The 19110-nt window shown below is 40.1% G+C and overlaps 1 long non-coding RNA gene across 1 annotated transcript; it reads right to left on the minus strand.

Moving 5' to 3' along the window:
* Positions 1-464: 464 nt before the first annotated feature.
* On the minus strand, positions 465-11210 carry LOC119473201. Its single transcript, XR_005202406.1, has 3 exons — positions 10951-11210; positions 7704-7895; positions 465-1928 (listed from the first exon to the last, which is right to left on the minus strand). It is a non-coding gene; the product is annotated as an uncharacterized LOC119473201 (long non-coding RNA).
* Positions 11211-19110: the final 7900 nt, after the last annotated feature.

Below are 19110 nucleotides of genomic sequence, written 5' to 3' on the forward strand. Positions count from 1 at the left end.
GATTAGGTGGACAGTCTTTAGCACTATTATATTTCTAAACATTTATATTTTTCATTACTACTATTCATAATCATTTTCACAAGTACAAATGAGATTCAAATGATAATCAAATGCCTGCTACTTAATGCTTTCTTCTTAGAGCTCATGATTGCTCCAGAAGAGCAGATAATTAATGAACCCACTTGTCCATTTCTCCTTCTGCCTCCTTCCACCATCCCAGGCCCATCTCTTCCCTGTGTCCTCCTCATCCCAAGCCCATCTCCCTCCTACCATCACCTCCCTGCCAGCCAGTGTAACAGGAGCACACAGAACACGGCACACAGCACATAGTATTCAGCAGAAGCTTCCCTGACTGTTCCTTCCAGACACCTGGGGGTGAATCTCCAGGGTCAGGGAGAAGCAGCAAATAACTGGAAATGAACAGACTCAGTGGCTTCTGTGAGAAAACTTTTATAGTTATGAACAAGACAATGGCAATTATTTAATGTTGGTTGCTTTTAATCAGTCTTGTTTGTGTGAAGGAAACCCTGAGATGGTTGAGCTATGATAGCTGCTGGCAGGCAGTGGCATACATGGCTTTCCAATAGCTATTTGGTTAATTAAAAGAGTTGCAAGCATTTCTTCATCTCCTCCAAGCAGCTTAGGTCACTGGGAGGAGGGATTGGGCCACTCCAATTCCATTTTGCATCACGCTCTTCCAACTTACAGACCACTTAGACACTGTGGGCTAACCAATCTTCTGGAGTGTTCAAAACAAGAGAGAGAAGAATGCACAGAAGAGTTACTTTAGGAAATTAGATAATTAACTTTAAATCCAAACACCAATTGAATTATAAAAGAGAAGAAACATATTTAAAATTCATTAAAGTTAGCCCATTTCAAAGGCACTCATGTAGAAGTCAGGAACATCATTGGTTTCCTTTGGCTCCACAGAGTAAGGAGATATTTGTGCCAACAGAACTTTGAGCATTGCTGAGCACAGAACGTCTCAGATTTATCAGAAGTATGGCCAGTGATCACAGCTCCCTGTGTGTAATCAATAAGAAAAATTTTAAACACAATCAAACCCAAATAAACTTACGTTATTAGCACAAACGAGATTTTAGCCCTCCTTTTAGTTGCTTATAAATTTTTAGCAAAACAAGTTAAGACATATTTATCATTCAAATACTTTAAAAACTTTTAGTCTGCGTTCAATGAAAATACATCAAAATTATGACTCATCAAGTCATTCATTTGTCCCTGTAGACTCATTTACAGCATACCCTCAATATGTCAGGTATTATTCTATTAGGTTTGTGCAAAACTATTTCTTGTTTTCTGGTTTTTGTCAAAAGTAAAACTACAATTACTTTTGCACCAACCTAATAAAAAAAGAGAAGGGTATGAAATGGAGCTTTACAGCATCCCTACCCACAAGCAGTCCATAAGCTAGTCAGGAACCCAATGATATTAACAGGTGTTGATTTTTTTCGGGAAGTAGAGGAAATAGACTGACAACTGTCTATTGTTCTTAAGCAAGATAAGATATACCAATGTCTTGGCATCCCTTTAACAGGGTAATCAATATCAGCTAGCTGCTACGACAACCACCAAATCTGTATGGTTTAACACAATAAAGGTTTATTTATTTTCACTCAAAGTCACTGCAGGGCAAGTGGCTCTCCTCCATCTTATAGTCAAGGTGTCTGGAAAATCTGGACTCCAGGGCTTCAGTGGCAGAACAAAAAGGTGGTAGAGGAAGCACAGGCCTGAAAGTGATAGACATCACTTCCCCTCTCATTCCACTGGACAGAACTGGGTCATATGACCCCAAACTAACTGCAAGGGAGACTGGGAAATGTAGTTTTTCTGGGATCCCAGGAAAAGGCACAATGTAGAGAACACAAGGTTGCCCCTGCTTAAGTCTATTGCAAAAGACCAGACACCTGTAAAGATAGAGGAGATATGCAATGCTTACGAAGATCCTATGTAACAAGGTATTTTCTTGGAATTCATGCTTCTTTTTTTTTTTTTTTTTTTTTGATAAAAGATTTCAGCCTCACTTTCCCTTAATTAAAATACATGGAGTTCTTTCTGTATTCCTGACTAAATCCTGATATAATAATTAAAAACATGAATTTTCATATTCAAAAGACAAGAGTTGACCTACCAGCTCTCCTACAAACGTGGAAATGCTAATTCTACATATCTCATAGGGCTGTTCTGAAAATTAAATGAGTTAAGGAATGAAAGTACATTGTAGACTGTATAAAATCAAGGGAAAATAAATATTCCATGTAATGGAAAAACTTCCATTTCCAAAGGTTATTTCTTCTCCATAGCCTTAATAAAATACCTTTTAAAAGACCCTTTTCATATAAGGTTGATACCTCTGAGAGCTTTATCTTTCCATAGAGGTCTCTGAAACTTCTGTTCCACATTTGTTCCTTTTCTTTCCCTAACCTCTAAGGGAAGAGACATACAGCTCAAGGTTACATGAGCTTCCCCACATCATCCCTCAGCACAACTTAGTGAACCCAAGAAGGCTATAGGATCTGTTTGCAGAGGGGCCCAGTTAGACTCCCTTTCCTTGTTTGTTTAGTGTAAAATGAGATTTCCTGAATTTAACATCTTGTACCTTTGGTTTATACAGCTGAGATTTCTTGTTAACGTCTGAGATTGGTTTGCATCCTGGACACAGGCTGCATACCATTACAGAGGGATTTATTTGGCTCCTCTGGGAAGGACTCCATTATGTCCTCCAAAAGTATTGCTTTTCTCAAGTTTATCCAGGAAAGCATGGGTGGCCCTTCCATAATTGGGAAATTAATTGTTGACTGTGGAAAGAAGGGGTCATAGGAAATTCTTAAATTCTAACCTCTGTGCCAAGTCCCAGATTCCGTACATTATTCCTGTGTCTTCCCCTCCACCCCCACGCACAGTTTTTGTCCATTCTTTTCTACATTACATTATATGACACATTAAATAACTATATTTTCTGAGGCTGAACTCTCCTTGAATCTTTGGTATAAATGCTGCTTGATCATGATATACTATTTTTTATGCTCTCATAAAATTAGTAAACTAATTTTTATTAAGGATCTTAAATGTATATATATAAGTAAAACCTGATTGAGTTTTTTTTGTTCTTATAATATCATCATCCAATATTATAATATATCTTATAAAGTGTGAAGTGTGATGCCTCATGAAGTGTGTTAAGATGACTTCACTTTTTGTATTATATGGGACAAGTTCCATTAGATAGAGATTACCTGTTTCCTGGAAGTTTAAAATTACATAGCTACCTATACAAAATTACATTGTTAATATTTCATTTTATTTCATGGTTACTAGTCTGTACATATGTATACATATTTGTATGTGCATATATACATATATATAAATAAATTGGTATTGAACATATATATACACATACATAAATATACATGCATATATACTGAATTTGGCTTTTCAGAAATCCATCTATTATCAAAGAGATTTCCATTTTATTGGAAGATACTTTTTTATATGTTAAGTGTAGTGATTTGCTTAATTTACCATCATTTTTCATTTTTCATAGTTCGTTTTGTTTATTGCCATCTTTTCTCTAACTTTGGGGACCATTTTTGTTAGAAATCTAGCTAACATTTTGGTATTTCCATTGCATGGACTGAGGCATTTGTTAATTATCTTGTATGTGGTTTTTTATGCACATGTGTGTGCTGCTTTTTTTTTTTTTTAAGCAAAGACTTTTTACTTGTATGAAAGTAAGATATAGACAAACTAGATGCTAAAAGAAAATATGCAAATAACTACTCACTATGAAAAGTGATAAAAAATATAATATAATATAAAATATTCTAATATATAATGACAATATTTTCTTCCAATCATTTCTTGCCTTTGGAATTTTATTATTATTTTTTTTTTGAGTCTCACTTTATCACCAAGACTGGAGTGCAATGACCCAGTCTTGGCTCACTGCAACCTCTGCCTCCTACGTTCAAGCGATTCTTGTGCCTCAGCCTCCCAAGTAGCTTGTATTACAAGTATGTGCCACCACATCTGGCGAATTTTTTATTTTTAGTAGAGACGAGGTATTGCCATTTTGGCCAGGCTAGTCTCAAACTCCTGGCCTCAGGTGATCTGCTTGCCTCGGCCTCCTAAAGTGCTAGGATTACAAGCATGATTCCCCACCCCTGGCCCCTTTGGAACTTTTATTAAATTAATGTTACTACTTCTATCTTCCACATCTTTTAACTATTTTTCTCAATCATCATATTACATTATTGCTTTTGAATGTATTCTGGAAGACATTATTTGAATTCAACTTACAAATTGATTCTTCAACTATATCTACTCATTTGTAAAACTCCATCCATTAAGGCTCTTTATTTCATCAGTTTCATTTGTCATGCCCAAAGACTTCATGTATGCTTGTTATTGCTTTCAATATCTTTTTTATTCTGAGATTATTTGTATGTGTGTATACATACATACACACACAGACACACACACTTAGGGTTCAGAAAACAATACTCCCAAAAGAAGGCCTCAGCAGCAGCCTTAGCAGAGAAAGTTTTTCTCTTTCTCCTGCATTTCTGTCTCTCAGTCCTTAGCCAGTCATAGAAACAAAAATCTCTTTCCCAAGACGGGTCGTAGAAATCAAAACCCCCTTTCCCCAAAGCCAATCATAAAACCTGAAAATATTACCTAAGTGCTCTCTCTGACTTTTTGTGTAAAAACTGGCCATAGAGAAAGTATCTGACTTACCTTGCTTGACAGTAGATCATAAGACCCGTAATATGGTTTGGCTTTGTGTCACCACCCAAATCTCTCTTCAAATTGTAATAATCCTCACGTGTCAAGGGCAGGACCAGATGGAGATAATTGAATCATCCCCTACTGCTTGCATGGGATATGATGGTTTTATAAGGGGCTTCCCCCTTCTCTCAGCACTCATTCTCACTCCTGCCGCCTTGTGAAGAGGTGCCTTCTGCCATGATTGTAAGTTTCCTGAGGCCTCCCCTGCCATGTGAAACTGAGAGTCGATTAAATCTCTTTTCTTTATACGTTACCTAGTCTCAGGTATTTCTTTGTAGCAGTATGAGAATGGACTAATATAACCCCATTCCAAACAGGGTCCTCCCAAATAACTCAGAAGGAAGGAATGCAGGCTCAGAGAGGCTCAGAAGAGTCCAGATAGACAGTCCTTGCTGGGCGTCCCCACACTGCCTATTAGCATTAGATCATACACTTTTGGTCCAATCATATTACTATACAGCTGTTCATACTTTGTTGAACCTAAGCATAAAAACAGACAATTTCCCTATGTGTTTGCATCTTCATTATGAAGGCTACTGTGTATATACATTAAATACATGTGTATGCCTTATCTCCAATTAACCTGTTTTCTGCAAGTTGATTTTTCAGCAAACCTTCAGAAGATAATATACCTGTTTCATATTCTTACTCTACATCATTATGTTAGTTTTGATTCCTCAAGTATTGACAGTTCTGTTTATTCAGTGGTCCTCATAGTGCTTTGGCCAGAGAGATTTCCTGTGAGACCGTCTTTTATTCTCATGGGACTACTAGCTGCTTTGTTTGCAACGTGTGCTGGGTGATGCGGTAAAACCATGCCTTTAGTTTATTTCCCTCCAGATAAGTTTGGGGCTGTCCCAGGGAACAGAGTTCCCAATGTTACATTCTAGGGTCTGGACTCTCCTTACTGCCTTCCCCCACCATAGGACTTTCTGGGATTTCCTTTCCAGGCACCGCTCAGTCCCTGTGGTTATCAGCCTCTCTGTCACTAACATGTCCCACTTGGTGGAAGTGGGGCTCAGGGGCTCTGCCAGGCTGGCCAGATCTGCTGCACCATCTTCTGAGGACTCCAACCATGTTGTGGTCTAGCTCCAAGTTAACGTCATCCTCCCACCTTGAGCTGTGATGGGGCTGACCCATATTTTATTCTTACTCTGTTGATGTTGAAGCACTGAAAGATATCCATTCATGGAAGCATGTGAATAAAAGCAAACCAAACAACCAAAGCAAAGCAAGCCCACCCCTCCCTGGCTGTGGGCGATGATCCTCTCCTGCTCCCAGCCACTGTCCAGTTCCTCTTCCACCTTCTGCTGCAGTTATGGGGGCTCAATAACCTTCTCTCCCCAAAGGGCTTCCCACAATCTTTATATCAGGCTTTATAAAGTTCTGATGTACCTTGAACTTCATGTATCATGCAGGTCTCCTCAAGAATAGAGTGAAAACACCCATATCTTAAGCATCTCTTCTATAACCTCTAGTGCACTATTTATAATTTTCAAAATAGAAGAATCCAGGATACAAGATGCAGGTGGTGATAGTCAGAATAAAGGGTCTGGAATACGGATTCCTAGAATGAAACAGTATGAGGAACATTTGTAGGGATTGGTGAACTGGCAGCCATATCAACCCAAGGCCCACTCTTCCTGCCATGTTTGGTGGGACTCAGTGTCTAGAGAATGGCTGGTGCAGCCTTGAATTCTTCGATCACATGCTGGTCACACTGCATGGCTGTGCTGAAGGTGAAAACTTGTTTTCGATATCAAAGCTAGACAAAGTAATCACTGACAGACAGCAGTGAGATGATATCTGGTGGAATTAAGATACCTTGGGGATAGATAGCTGTGTTTGGAATTTATTTGATGTACATATGCAGTCTGTCATTTTTCTAGGCAACCCCATATTGCTGTCTTGCCTCTCCATTATCTCTCCAATCTGATAGATTAGAGAGAAATATTTTGTCAGTTCAGAAGTAAGCACTGTCCCTTACCTGAAAAGACTGAAGCAGGGTTTAACAAGGTAATTTGAGCCAAATAGAAAATGTTCTATGGTGGTATCAGCTGGTCTCTTTGCTTGCACATACTGTTCCTGTATTGTGGATAATCTGGTAAAACCTGTGAAACTTAGTATACATGGATCAGTCAAAAATGAATGTCCACTTTGGAAACCTGCCAGAAGAAGTCAATGAATTTCTCTATAGCAAGTGCCTAGATTTATAACCTACAGGATTGAAGACAGTGAAAATGAGAAAGGCATTACACATCAATTAGAAAATGTCTCCAGAATCTTCTATCTCAAGTGAGAAGCCAAGTCCAAAAAGGCTGGAGACCAATTTCTAATGATCATCTTTACATTTGCATAAACTTTGACATTTTGGGAGGGATAAAAGTATGTGCATATGAATATCCAGATGCTAGCTCCTTTGAATGAACAAAGACAAGTTTTCTCCCATCACCTGGGAAGTTCAGTAGGTGAATTAGAACTTAGTAGACCCAGTGTTTAGATCTTAGGTGATGCAGGTTTAAGAACTGTACTACTTTACAATGTGCAAGATCTGCACTTGCCATCTGTCCATGAAGAAAGGGACAGAGAACTAAGGCTCACTGAGATGTGTATGTGTGATCAGCACTGTGCCGAACACTCTGCACACATTTTCACAACTAACTACCCAAGAATTCTGTGAGGTGTTTCATATCATCCACAATCTATTGATGAAGAACTGAGGCTCCAAGATGCATTTACCTGCCCACAGTGCTAAGAAACATTGTGCACACGTTGCTAAAGACACACAAGACATTATTTTCTCTCTCTTTTTACCTACAAAATCTCTGCTGAGCTTTCTTGGTGACAGGTCTGAGATATAGCATATAGGTAAACACTGACTTAACGTGTCTCACCTTTTAAGGAAGAGGTAAAGGTAAACGGCAGAGACTAGCCATTGGCACCATGCTTTTTGCCCTCATGCTGAAATCGTGTGTAGCAGACAGGCTCTGAGTGGCTCTATTTCTCATATACTTTTGTCCTTAATGTGGATCCACAAATGTGGCAGAAGTTCAACTATAGAGGGATGTTATCAGCCAAATGGTTCACTGGGGATAGAAGAGAAGGACTGTAAGATAGAAGGTCGGGAACACAAAACTGTTAGTCATCCCTTCGAAGTACAGCATGAGGCTTGGCTTCTGATCCAGGTTGAACCCAGATTAAAAAAAACAATTAAACCATATTTGTTTGTTAATTAGGAATCTCAAATAAAACCAGTATTGTCTACTGAGGTCCTCAGCAACAGAAACATTGAAGAAAGAAGGAGAGAGTGGAGAGAGAGAGAAAGGAGAAGGTGAAAGAGGAAGGACAAGGAAAGGAATGAATGAAGGAATGTTAGAGAAAGGAAAGAAAAGGAGGGAAGGAAGGAAGGAGAGAAGGAGGGAGGGAAGGAAGGAAGGAAGAAAGAGAAAGAAAGAGAGAAAAAGAGAAGGAAAGAGAAAGGAGGAAGGAAGGAAGAAAAGAAGTGAAAGAAAGTGAGAGAGACATAAAGAGGGGCAAGACCCTTTTCATCTCTGTGTATATATAAACACACCTCTGCCTTTGTAGAGCTTACTGACTAAGAAAATTTTCAATAAAATGTTAAGATTCTAATGGTAGTTAAATGAGGGAAATATTAAAGGTCCCTTGATACATGGGAGAAACTTCAATAAATTTAAAAATAGAAAAATATTTTGGCCGATAATTAAATAAATAATAGATTTAAAACCATCTCATGATACTAGGCATAGATTGGAAAATTTGCATGCACACATGTGTGTGCACAGAAACACACAGAGACCCGCACTCTGATACTGGTGAGGCTGGACTGAATTAGCAGGCACCAGCTCCTGTCCAGTCCAATAACATAACAAGATATAAGAGCCTTCTTTGAGAGTTGTGGCTCTTTTCCTGTGACGAGTTGACCCCATCATTTGGAATTTTACCTAAAAAAAGTTTAACAGAAGCAAAAATCTATTCAAGTGCATTTCTTATAGTGTTATCTAAAATAGTACAAAATTCCCCAACAACAATTGGTTATTACCACATGTAAAAAATACTAAATTTTTCAACATCCAAGAAAATGTCAGTACATTCAAAGACTACATAGAACTGCCGGCGTGGTGGCTCACACCTATAATCCCAGTACTTTGGGAGGCTGAGGCAGGTGGATCACTTGAGGCCAAGAGTTCAAGACCAGCCTGGACATCATGGCAAAACCCCATCTCTACTAAAAATACAAAAAAAAAAAAAAAGGAAAAAAAAAGCTTCATGGCTAGTGCCTGTAGTTTCAGCTACTCAGAAGGCTGAGGCATGCAAATCTCTTAAACCTGGGAGGTGGAGGTTGCAGTGAGCTGAGATTGCACCACTGCACTCCAGGCTGGGCAACAGAGCAACACAGTTAAAAAAAAGAAAAAAGAAAAAAAAAAGACTACATAAATATAGGAAAGGTTTTTAACGTGTTATTAAATTTCCAAAGCAAGGTAAAATACAAAATAACAATTTCTGTATGATTTACACTATATAAAAATAAATCTTTGTATAGACAAGAGCCAGGATGTTATATAACAAAAAAGGAATTCTGTTGCATCTGCTTGTTGAGATGAGAGGAGATTTAATTATTTAGAACATTATTTAATAATGCTGCATAATCTTTTCAGTATAAAAAATAAGTAGATTCTGCAGTGAGCTGAGATTGTACCATTGCACTCCAGCCCGGGTGACAGAGCAAGACTCCATCTCAAAAAAAAAAAAGATTCTATAACAGACAAAGGAAGTAGAATTTACTGTGGGCTGGGCAAGGAATTAAAAATACTGATCAATGATGGGTGACAAAAAATGGAATCAGTCATCAAACTTTAAAATATAATACAGATGGTTTCATGGTTGAAAAATAGAATTCTTGGAAATTAGTTGTGAGCCCACCTGGTGGGATTTAGAAGAATTCGCCAAGCAGCCTACATGTTTGTCAGAGCAACCCGATATTCAGTATGCAATTTTTAAAAAATGCCCAATCATATATGTTTCTATTGAATACATAATGCACCTAGAAATTGCCTAGCTACTGGAAAATGCATAAAGTTTTAAATGCACATGCTGTAGAAAGAGTTCTTGTGATATTGAACATACCTGGAGGTTAATTTTGAAATTTGGAAGAGTGCGATTTGCATATTACAATCTGAAGAAAATCATAGTAAGAATTCTCTACCTCACACTCTTTCCTTCCTCCTGCTCCTACCCATACATCCTTCTTTCACCACCACATCTCCCCTCCTAATAAAATCTAAGCCATGTGACTTTTTTCAACATCTGCTTCCTTTCTTTTCTTTCATAGAAAGCACGCATGAATAATCAGACTGCACTGCTGCTGTTAATTGTAAAAATCATTAGTAAACTTCCAGGTGCTGTTTACTATATAAGCATTGTAATTTTCTATCCTAAAATCAGCAACTCCCCCACATCATTGTCTGCCCTGGGGCATGAGCACTGTGCAGCTTTGAGGCTGTCAAAGGCAGTTGCAGCCCCATTTACTGGGACTGAAAGAGATCGATCCACACCTGCAGCGTTTGAGGCTATAATTCCTGATATTAACCAGGCCTCATGAGGAGAGGACCCTTTTGCCAGCCTCCTCATGATTCAACACTCTCCAAGCCATGTGGAATCACTGAATATGCTGTGATTGGCTGACACCCACCACGTCCATTCTTCCCCTTTCTGCCACCATGCCACCTATTGTCCAAAGATTCTGGAAAGAAACCTGTAGAGAAGACAAAGCCAGCCTAGATGCATTTGTCTTTAACTTGTCAGCCTGACATGCCGGAATATTTGCAATTGCAAATAAAGTGCAGAAGAAGAACAAACTCAAGAACCCTCAAGAGCCCAAACTGCAAGAGCCACAAAGAATCCTGGAGATTTAACTGAGAGAGGAGATCATAGCGCAGAGAGGAAGTAACTTGCCCGGTGCCATACAAACACTGCCTAATGCTTTGGTTACACAAAACAGATTACAACTTCCATCTGTTTCCTTGAAGGCACCTGTGGTTTTCCTCAAGAAATTCAAGATAAAAGAAAACAAAGCTTGAGTTTACATTTTCCCAGGTACTACAATGGCATCCCTGGGCACACCTGCTGTTCTTTCTCTGGGGCTCCCAGTCCTGCTCCACTCCTCCCGGCAGGATTCTACACGGCCTCCCAGTAACACTGCAGGGGCGTCCCTTGGGTGGCCTGGATACACCTTTGCCTATAACCTGCTGCACTGTGTATTCCTACAGTCATAGCCATTATTTTCCTACACTGCATCCTCTGTTTGCATGCTCCTGTTTCAGTGGTGTTCGAAGTGCCTCTGATAAAAGTGCTTTTCCTTCTTTTTCTTTTTTTGTTCGTGGCCTAGTTCCATACCTGAATGAATGAATAAAATTTATTAAGAAAGCATTTATAACATCTAGCGTTTTAATGAATGTTTGAGGTAGAAAGTTCTTAGAGACCATCTAACCCAACTTCAAAATTAATTTCTGCATCACAGGCACAAGAATGTTAGTGACTATGTGAACTATACACTTTGGCATCATCACCACCTCCTAGAGTCTCCTCTACAGCTTTGTCCCCAAGACAAAGCCTAGGACTATGTTTCTTAGAATCCTTTCCCCTTCAGCTTCCATGAAAAGGAAGGAGTCCGTGTCCTCCAGCAGCTGTGGCGGGAAGAAGCACAGGTGACTCATAGACCAGTGTGGGGAGGAAGTAGATGCCATTGTTTCAGCAGTTCCCAGGCACAGCTCCTGTTGTAGTGTTGCAAGCTGAGAAATTCAGCAATAGCTTCACTGTCCTTTGTTGCCCTGGCTTTATCAAAATTTTGCTAGGTTTTATTTCCTTGCATTAAAAACTTTCTGTGATAAAAGAGTTATTTTATTAACACATGATGTGGATCAACACACAGAGTTGGGGTAGAGAATAAATCCTGACACCTACGTCATAAAAACAAAATCCAGACAGAGTATAGATCTACAAGTGAAAAGAAAAGTAAAACAATATGTTTAAGAGAAAACATACAAGAGCATCTTCACAACCTTAAGGTAGGTAGACCTTATACAGGACACAAAAAATTGCTACCCATGAAACACAAAATGACAAACAGAACTCCATTAAAGTTAATAATGTCTGCATATCAAAAGACACCATTAGGAGAAGTGAAGCCACAAAATAAGAAAGGATATTCGCATGGCACATGTTTGAGAAGACTACCCAGAATACACAAACATTTACACAAATCAGTAAAAAAGGCAGACATCTCAAAGTAGGAGAAAGACTTCAATAGGTACCCCAAAAAAGAGTATCTATATAGCCAAAAGCATGTTAAAAATGTCTCAAATTAAGTAATTATTAGATAAATGCAAATTAAAACTACTATAGACATAAGAGAAGTCTGTAATTTAAATGACAGACAAAACAAAGCATTGTGTTTGGAGCAGCTAGAACTCACCTACTTTTAAGAGTAAATTTGTACAACTATGTTTGCATGTTGTTGGAAAACTCTGGAAAACTGAAATTATCTACTCAAGCTGAACATCCATCAATCCTACATCCTAGCAATTCTACCTCTACATATATATTAGTAGAAATGTACACACATGTTCACAAAAGTCGTATGAATATAGCAGCAATTTTTGAGTAGTTCATATTACAAACAACCCATCAATCAACCCATAGAATAGACTGTGATGTATTCATACATGTGACATGATAAAGGAATGAGAATGAAATAACTACAAATTTTCCCAACAAATAGCAATTTTGATGAATCACAATCATCATAGCCCAAATACAAAAGAATACATCCTGGATAATTCCATTTACATAAAGCTTAAAAATCAGAAGAAAAATCCATGGCTTTAGAACTTAGAAGAGTGGTTACTTTTGGGGAGGTAATGACTGTGAGGAGGGGGACTTCTTGTTAATGTCGAACTTATGGTTCTGGATTCTTGTTACATGGCATGTTCAGTTTGTAAAAGTTCATTGGAATTCACTGTTAATATTTGTACATTTTTTCTATAAATCTTATATTTAATAAAAATGTTGCATCAGAAAACATTTAGACTGGGGATACCGTGTCTTCCATTTTCCTGACTGACAGAGTAAATTATTTAAAATGTATAGTTAATAAGTTTCAGGGACATGGTTACGAAGATGATGGTGACACTTATGACAATTACGAATATCTTCAACTACAGTGAAAATAGTACTACTGTTTCTTAGGCGGTAGACAGCATGTTGGGGATTTTTTCATAGCCTTACACTGTCCTGGGAAGCAGGAATTGGAATTCCTGTTTCACGGATTGGGAAATTGAAGGCAGCTAATTTGTTCAGCAACCCTGCTCCTGTCAGGGCCAAACTTCACTCTCAGACAGAATCTATTGATTCTATGCAGATTTCCCACTTCACAACATGACTAGCTTTATGAAAGGATGGTATAATTTTTCATCTGTAGCTCAGAAACCCTTCTCAGTTTGTAAACGCCGAGTCACTCAAAGTGACGCCCCTATCTGTGACAGTGCTGTGAGTTCTGTCTGTCTGAATGAGGCAAAGATCAAGCCCACTGCCCCCACTGTGTAGTGTCCCTCATGCATTTGTGGGGCTTTGTAACAACGCTCATCAAAGTGTATAACTCAAGAGATGCAGGATCTGCCAATCCTAAGCATCTCTTCCCGCCTCCTTTCTTAGGAAGAACTCTCACACATCCTTGGTACTGGGCCAGGATGAGAAGAGCCTGCGGGGTTGGCAGCTGCCTGTCAGGTTCTCATCTATAGCAATGTCTTCTCTTTTTTACATCCTGCTAAAATGGAGATTGTGAATCTCTGGAATCAGATAAAATGTTATTTTCTCACTTGGAAAAAAGAGAGAGAGAGAACTTTTAATGTCTCATAAACCTATAGGAGAGGGTTTGGTAAAATGAGCATTATAAACTCCCACTTCAGGAGTATGCAGAATACAAGAGAAGAGAATTTCCCTTCAGGATCCTCCACCTCCTCTGCATAAGACAAAGGAAGAATGACAATCCTCCTTGCAGAAAGAGAAGTTCTCCATCTCACAGAATCTTCAATCTCCTCACACATTCCCCCATCTCCTCACAGAGTCTTCCATCTCCTCAGAGTCCCCCAACTCAGAGTCCTCCAACTCTTCACAGAGTCCCCCAACTGAGTCCTCCATCTCCTCACAGAATCCTCCACCTCATAGAGTCCTCCACCTCATATAGTCCACCATCTCAGAGTCCCCCATCTCACAGAGTCCTCCATCTCACAGTCTCCCATCTCCCACAGTCCCCCATCTCACAGAATCTCCCATCTCACAGAGTTCTCCATCTCACAGAGTCCTCCATCTCCCACAGCCTCCCATCTCACAGTGTCCTCAATCTCCTCACAGAGCCCTCCATCTCCTCACAGAGTCCCCCATGTCACAGAGTCCTCCATCTCCTCACAGAGTCTCCCATCTCCCACAGTCCCCCATCTCACAGAGTCTCCCATCTCACAGAGTCCTCCATCTCCTCACAGACTCCTCCGTCTCACAGAGTCCTCCATCTCCCACAGTCCCCCATCTCCTCAGAGTCCTCCATCTCCTCACAGACTTCTCCATCTCACAGAGTCCTCCATCTCACAGAGTCCTCCGTCTCCTCACAGAGTCTCCCATCTCCCACAGTCCCCCATCTCATAGAGTCTCCCATCTCACAGAGTCCTCCATCTCCCACAGTCCCCCATCTCCTCTGCATAACAGATAGAATGAACTGCAGATGGAAGGAAACCATCCTTTGAAGAAGGCAATTCGGCTTTTTCTTGTCCTTGGTGACTTTCCTCTCCTGTTTCCCTTCATGACAAGTCTCAATCTTCACCATGATTTTAGTTTCTCACTGGACCTCCTTCACCTGTTCCAGCATTCGATCTTGAACTTCTGCTTCAGAAGAACCTGAAGCCAATAGGTCATCCCAGCCCCTCTGCCCATGCACCTACAGAGAAGCCCTCACCATCCTCATCCCATTTTCTCCTGCCTTGGGGCAGAGCATGGCCTTGAGTTCTTCATGCAATACCATCCCCCACACCCTCAGTCCTCCCGTCTTCCTTTAAGGGCTCTTTCCATCAGTTTATAAAAAAGTGCGTCTCTCCAATCCCCAAAACTGAGCCGCTCATTCATGTCTTACCCTTGAGCCTGAATTACCCTCCAAACTGACTCCTCCTATGTTGGCTTCACCATCCAAAACCTCTCCCCTGCTCACCTCTCATGAAAACTGGTCTCTGGCGAGATCACCGTGATCTTCTGTCTGCTTCTGGACACCCTTTTGAGGGGGTGTGGTGGAGTCTGAACCCTCCACTTTGCTGTATCTGCTTCTACCAAACTTGCATAATTTGAAAATCTACCTGAAACTTTTCATTTTCTCCTGGCTGAGTCTCTGCTGCAGTGACATAGTGGGTGACTCTGCCTTTCCAGAGGCTCCTCCAGGTGCCCTTCTGACCCACTGAGTGGAGTGGAGCACCTTTCCCTGCTGAACTTCACCACTTCCAGCGCTTGAATGTTCACCATCTCCGGCCACGTCCCTCTGTCCCCTGCTCACATAACTCAAATAACCCAAGATGTTATTTTCCCCCAGACCTTTAACCTCCTATATCCATCTCTTAGCTGGGTATTTTCACCTGAAATACCCAGATCCCATGGGTCAATGAAAGGCTCTGTGTGAGAGGAGAAAAGAGACAAGATGGCAATACCCACGCACGTGTCTACCCTGTACGCTGAGCACGGTACGTAGTGAAGAAATGTTTGAATGAACATTTGAAATAAATGAACGAATGAACAAGAGAATGAATGCACATGTGGCCAACTGAGCTCAGAAATACTCAGAGGATATCTTTTCCTAGTCCCTGTTTGCCATCGCTGTGACTTTCCCCAGCCACATGCAAGGAAAAGTGCATTGTATCTGCTAGGCAGTTTCAAAGAAGATGAAATTAGACAGAATGGAAAAGACTGCCTTTAAAATATGCAAACTCTTTCAAGTTTTCATTAGTTGACGTATTTTTCTCTCTCTTTTTAAAAGTGCCCTCTGGCTTCCAAAAGACCTATATTTCAGAAAATGTTCCTAAGGAGACCAGGACTGCTCGTAGGAGACCACCGCTGCTGAGCTGTGGCTGGGAGGCCCGCAGGCTGGCCTGCTCTCCCCAGCTGCTTCCTCACTTAACATCTCCTCTAAACACTTGCTCTATGCCATTAGGTGGTCGCTCTGGAGGAAAATGAAGGATTTGCCGTATAACGTATTTTTTAAAAGAGATTATTTAAGGCACGATTTCTGTTTATGGTCCCAAGATAAATTATAACCACCTTTGTTTACCTCATATGCCTTCTTAATTAACTGACAACCTATTAGCATACATTTTTTATCCCAGGAGCATTAATTATACATAATTTATATCATAAGCATTTATTTCTTATCAGTGGGATGAATAAAACATTTACCTGCTTAGAGCTACTTGAGGTTAACATTTTTATACAAAAAACTCACCTGAGACTTCCAATCAAATTATCAGATTTTTAATTTTCTGTTACATGATGATACTGTACCGGTCATTGTAACGTTTTATTCTACTCTAGGCTAAACAATCATTTAGCAGAGTGCCGTGCTGGCGGCATTAATTAACTAATGATACATGCTTTGCTGCACAATGAGATGTAAATAATAAAAGTGTAAAATTTGCTCATATGAGAGACGGAGTCCTTCCCGGGATTATACTACTAGTACTAGCCCTGGTGAAGTTACAAAGATCTCCAGGCCTTCTGTGTCATAGTTTGTCAGACTGGAAAGGACCACAGAGGCCAAAGGGTATATCCTATTGTCGTTTTAAAGGTGAGGACTCTTGGGGCCAGAGAAGGCAAATGTCTGGCACAACCCAATGCACCAGCAAGCAAGTGCCAGAGATTGGGACGCGATGTGACTTGCACACTGGCCCGGTGCCAGGATAGTTCCACCTGTCGACACAGGTGTATGCTTCTCTCTCAAAACATGGTAAGCTTTGAATGTTTGCATCAGATGGAATATTGTGCCCAGGTGCTTTAAAATGAGATGTACATAAATTAGTCTTTGGTTTAGAAATGTCACAATCTTTCCTGTACGGGGTGGCTTAAGTGATGTCAACAAGGGATTTTTTACGCCTCTCAAGAGATTAATAGACTGACTGTAATGCCGTAAGAAGCCCTAGTTCCAGCTTCTAGGCTTAAACTTAATGTGCACTTTTCTCTAATCATCATATCCCTTTGCCACCGCACTTCTCACTGGCTGCCTTCTGAATGGATGAATTTTTAAGATTGTGGATCCTGTCATCTACTGTCTCTATGAATATTTTGTTCACCAACTATAGTTACCCAGAAACCAGTGGCAATGTTAGAGCACAAATGAACCTTTTTACCTGAGAAATCATTTGCTGTTTAGAATGAAATTCATAGGATTTTGCCGGTTTTTTGAGCTGAGTTAAAAAGAGCTGTACTTGCACAGGACTGAATGAGCTCGCTAAAGATCTGGGCTGTGGGTGGAGAAAAAAGGGACCCACCAGAGATCATTAAGCACCTGCTGTGTGACAGAGCCTCTGCCTGGCCCTCGTCCGCGCTATCTCATTCGATTCAATGCAGGGAAATCACACAATTATCCTCACCTCGTAGATGAGAAAACTGAAGTTTAAAAAGGTGAAGCCATTTGTTCAGAGCCACAGCTGCAACAGGAGACAGTGCTGGGATTTGAACCAAGGTCCGTATACTTTTAAAATCCAGGCTGTTTCTATGACACCACACTAATAACAAGGCAGATGGTAGCAGGCATTTAAGTAGAACTGCTGAAAAACCCTTTCTCCATGTTTTTCATCTCCTGATTTTGAGGTACAAATGTTTCTATAATAGATTCTGCCATCTTGCCTGGAAAGAATGAAGCATATTTCCCTTGAAGAAATCTTTTTGCATCACTAACGAGTCAGTGTGGAGAGAAGACACTTGGTGTCAATGTTGGGGTATAGTTAGAGAAATCTGTTTCTCGAATCCCGTCTCATAATGTGGCAATGGTAACAAAGGCAGAAAGGAAACCGTACAAAGCAAAATATGGGCGCCCCAGAGTCCCTGGTAGACCAAGCGGCCCAGCCCAATGAATTCTCTGAAGTGACCCTCGCAGATACTTTCCTGTGCCCAGCCCGCCGGGTGACGCAGCAGCCCGCCTCCACTCAGGGTCCATCCCTTCGTGTACACCCAGAAGCCAGGCAGCATCCAAAGCCCACTCATGACCCATGCCTTCAACAGCATCACCTTCTTACAGTCAGCCAAGGAAGGCTGAACTTCTTCAAAGCCCTTCCTGGCTCCCAGCTCTCTTTATGTTGTCTTCATAAGAAATTTCATGTGTGCCCATGCCTTCAAATACCCGTGACTATTTCACCACCCCTCACCCAGGCATCCTCTGGTAGCCAATCTGAGATATTGTACTCAGTGATTCCCTTAGGAAGTCTCAAATCCACCTAAAGGTAATGTGTCCTACACCACACTCATGATCCCCCCCCAACAAAAAGGAATATTACCTCAGTAAATGACATCCTCTAACCACTTGCTTAAAAAAGAAAAAAAAAATTCTCTCATATCCATTCTATTTCCTGTTTATTTTTCCTTCTAAATAGATCTTGAATTCATCCCTGTTTTCCACTTTCACTGCCACTATCATAAGCTTGGCTGTTAATTTCACTCGCATGGACCTCTACAATCACCTTTTTATCACCTCATGGTTATTAGGTGTTATCGCTTCATCTAATTTTTGAACTGTAACTAGAATTATCTTTTCATGACGAAAATCTGATTATGTCAAATATCCATTAAAAATAATGAGAAAGACATCTTAAAGTTCAGAACAGGAACAGAAACAGAAACATAAAGAAAAGATGGATAAAGTAGGTCATATAAAAATAAAGTATTTCTGATGACAAGACCACCCTAAACAAAATCAAAAGAGAAAATACACACTTGGAAAAATTAAATAAAGTACTGACTTTCCTAAACTATAAAGACACTCTAAGATAGTCAGAAAAGTCAAACAACTCAATAGAAAAATTGGCAAAGAACAAGATGTACACACAGGCAAGTGCACACACAGACTTGCACACACACACATACACACAAATGAATGTGCAAGCACAAATGGCTCTTAAACATTAAAAGATATTAAGTGTCATGTATAATAAGAGATAGGCAAATTAACAACAAAATAACATACAATTTCTTGCTTATCAGATT

This window comes from Cebus imitator, unplaced genomic scaffold (genome assembly GCF_001604975.1).
Source record: "Cebus imitator isolate Cc_AM_T3 unplaced genomic scaffold, Cebus_imitator-1.0 Scaffold139, whole genome shotgun sequence".
Classification (NCBI taxonomy): Eukaryota; Metazoa; Chordata; class Mammalia; order Primates; family Cebidae; genus Cebus; species Cebus imitator.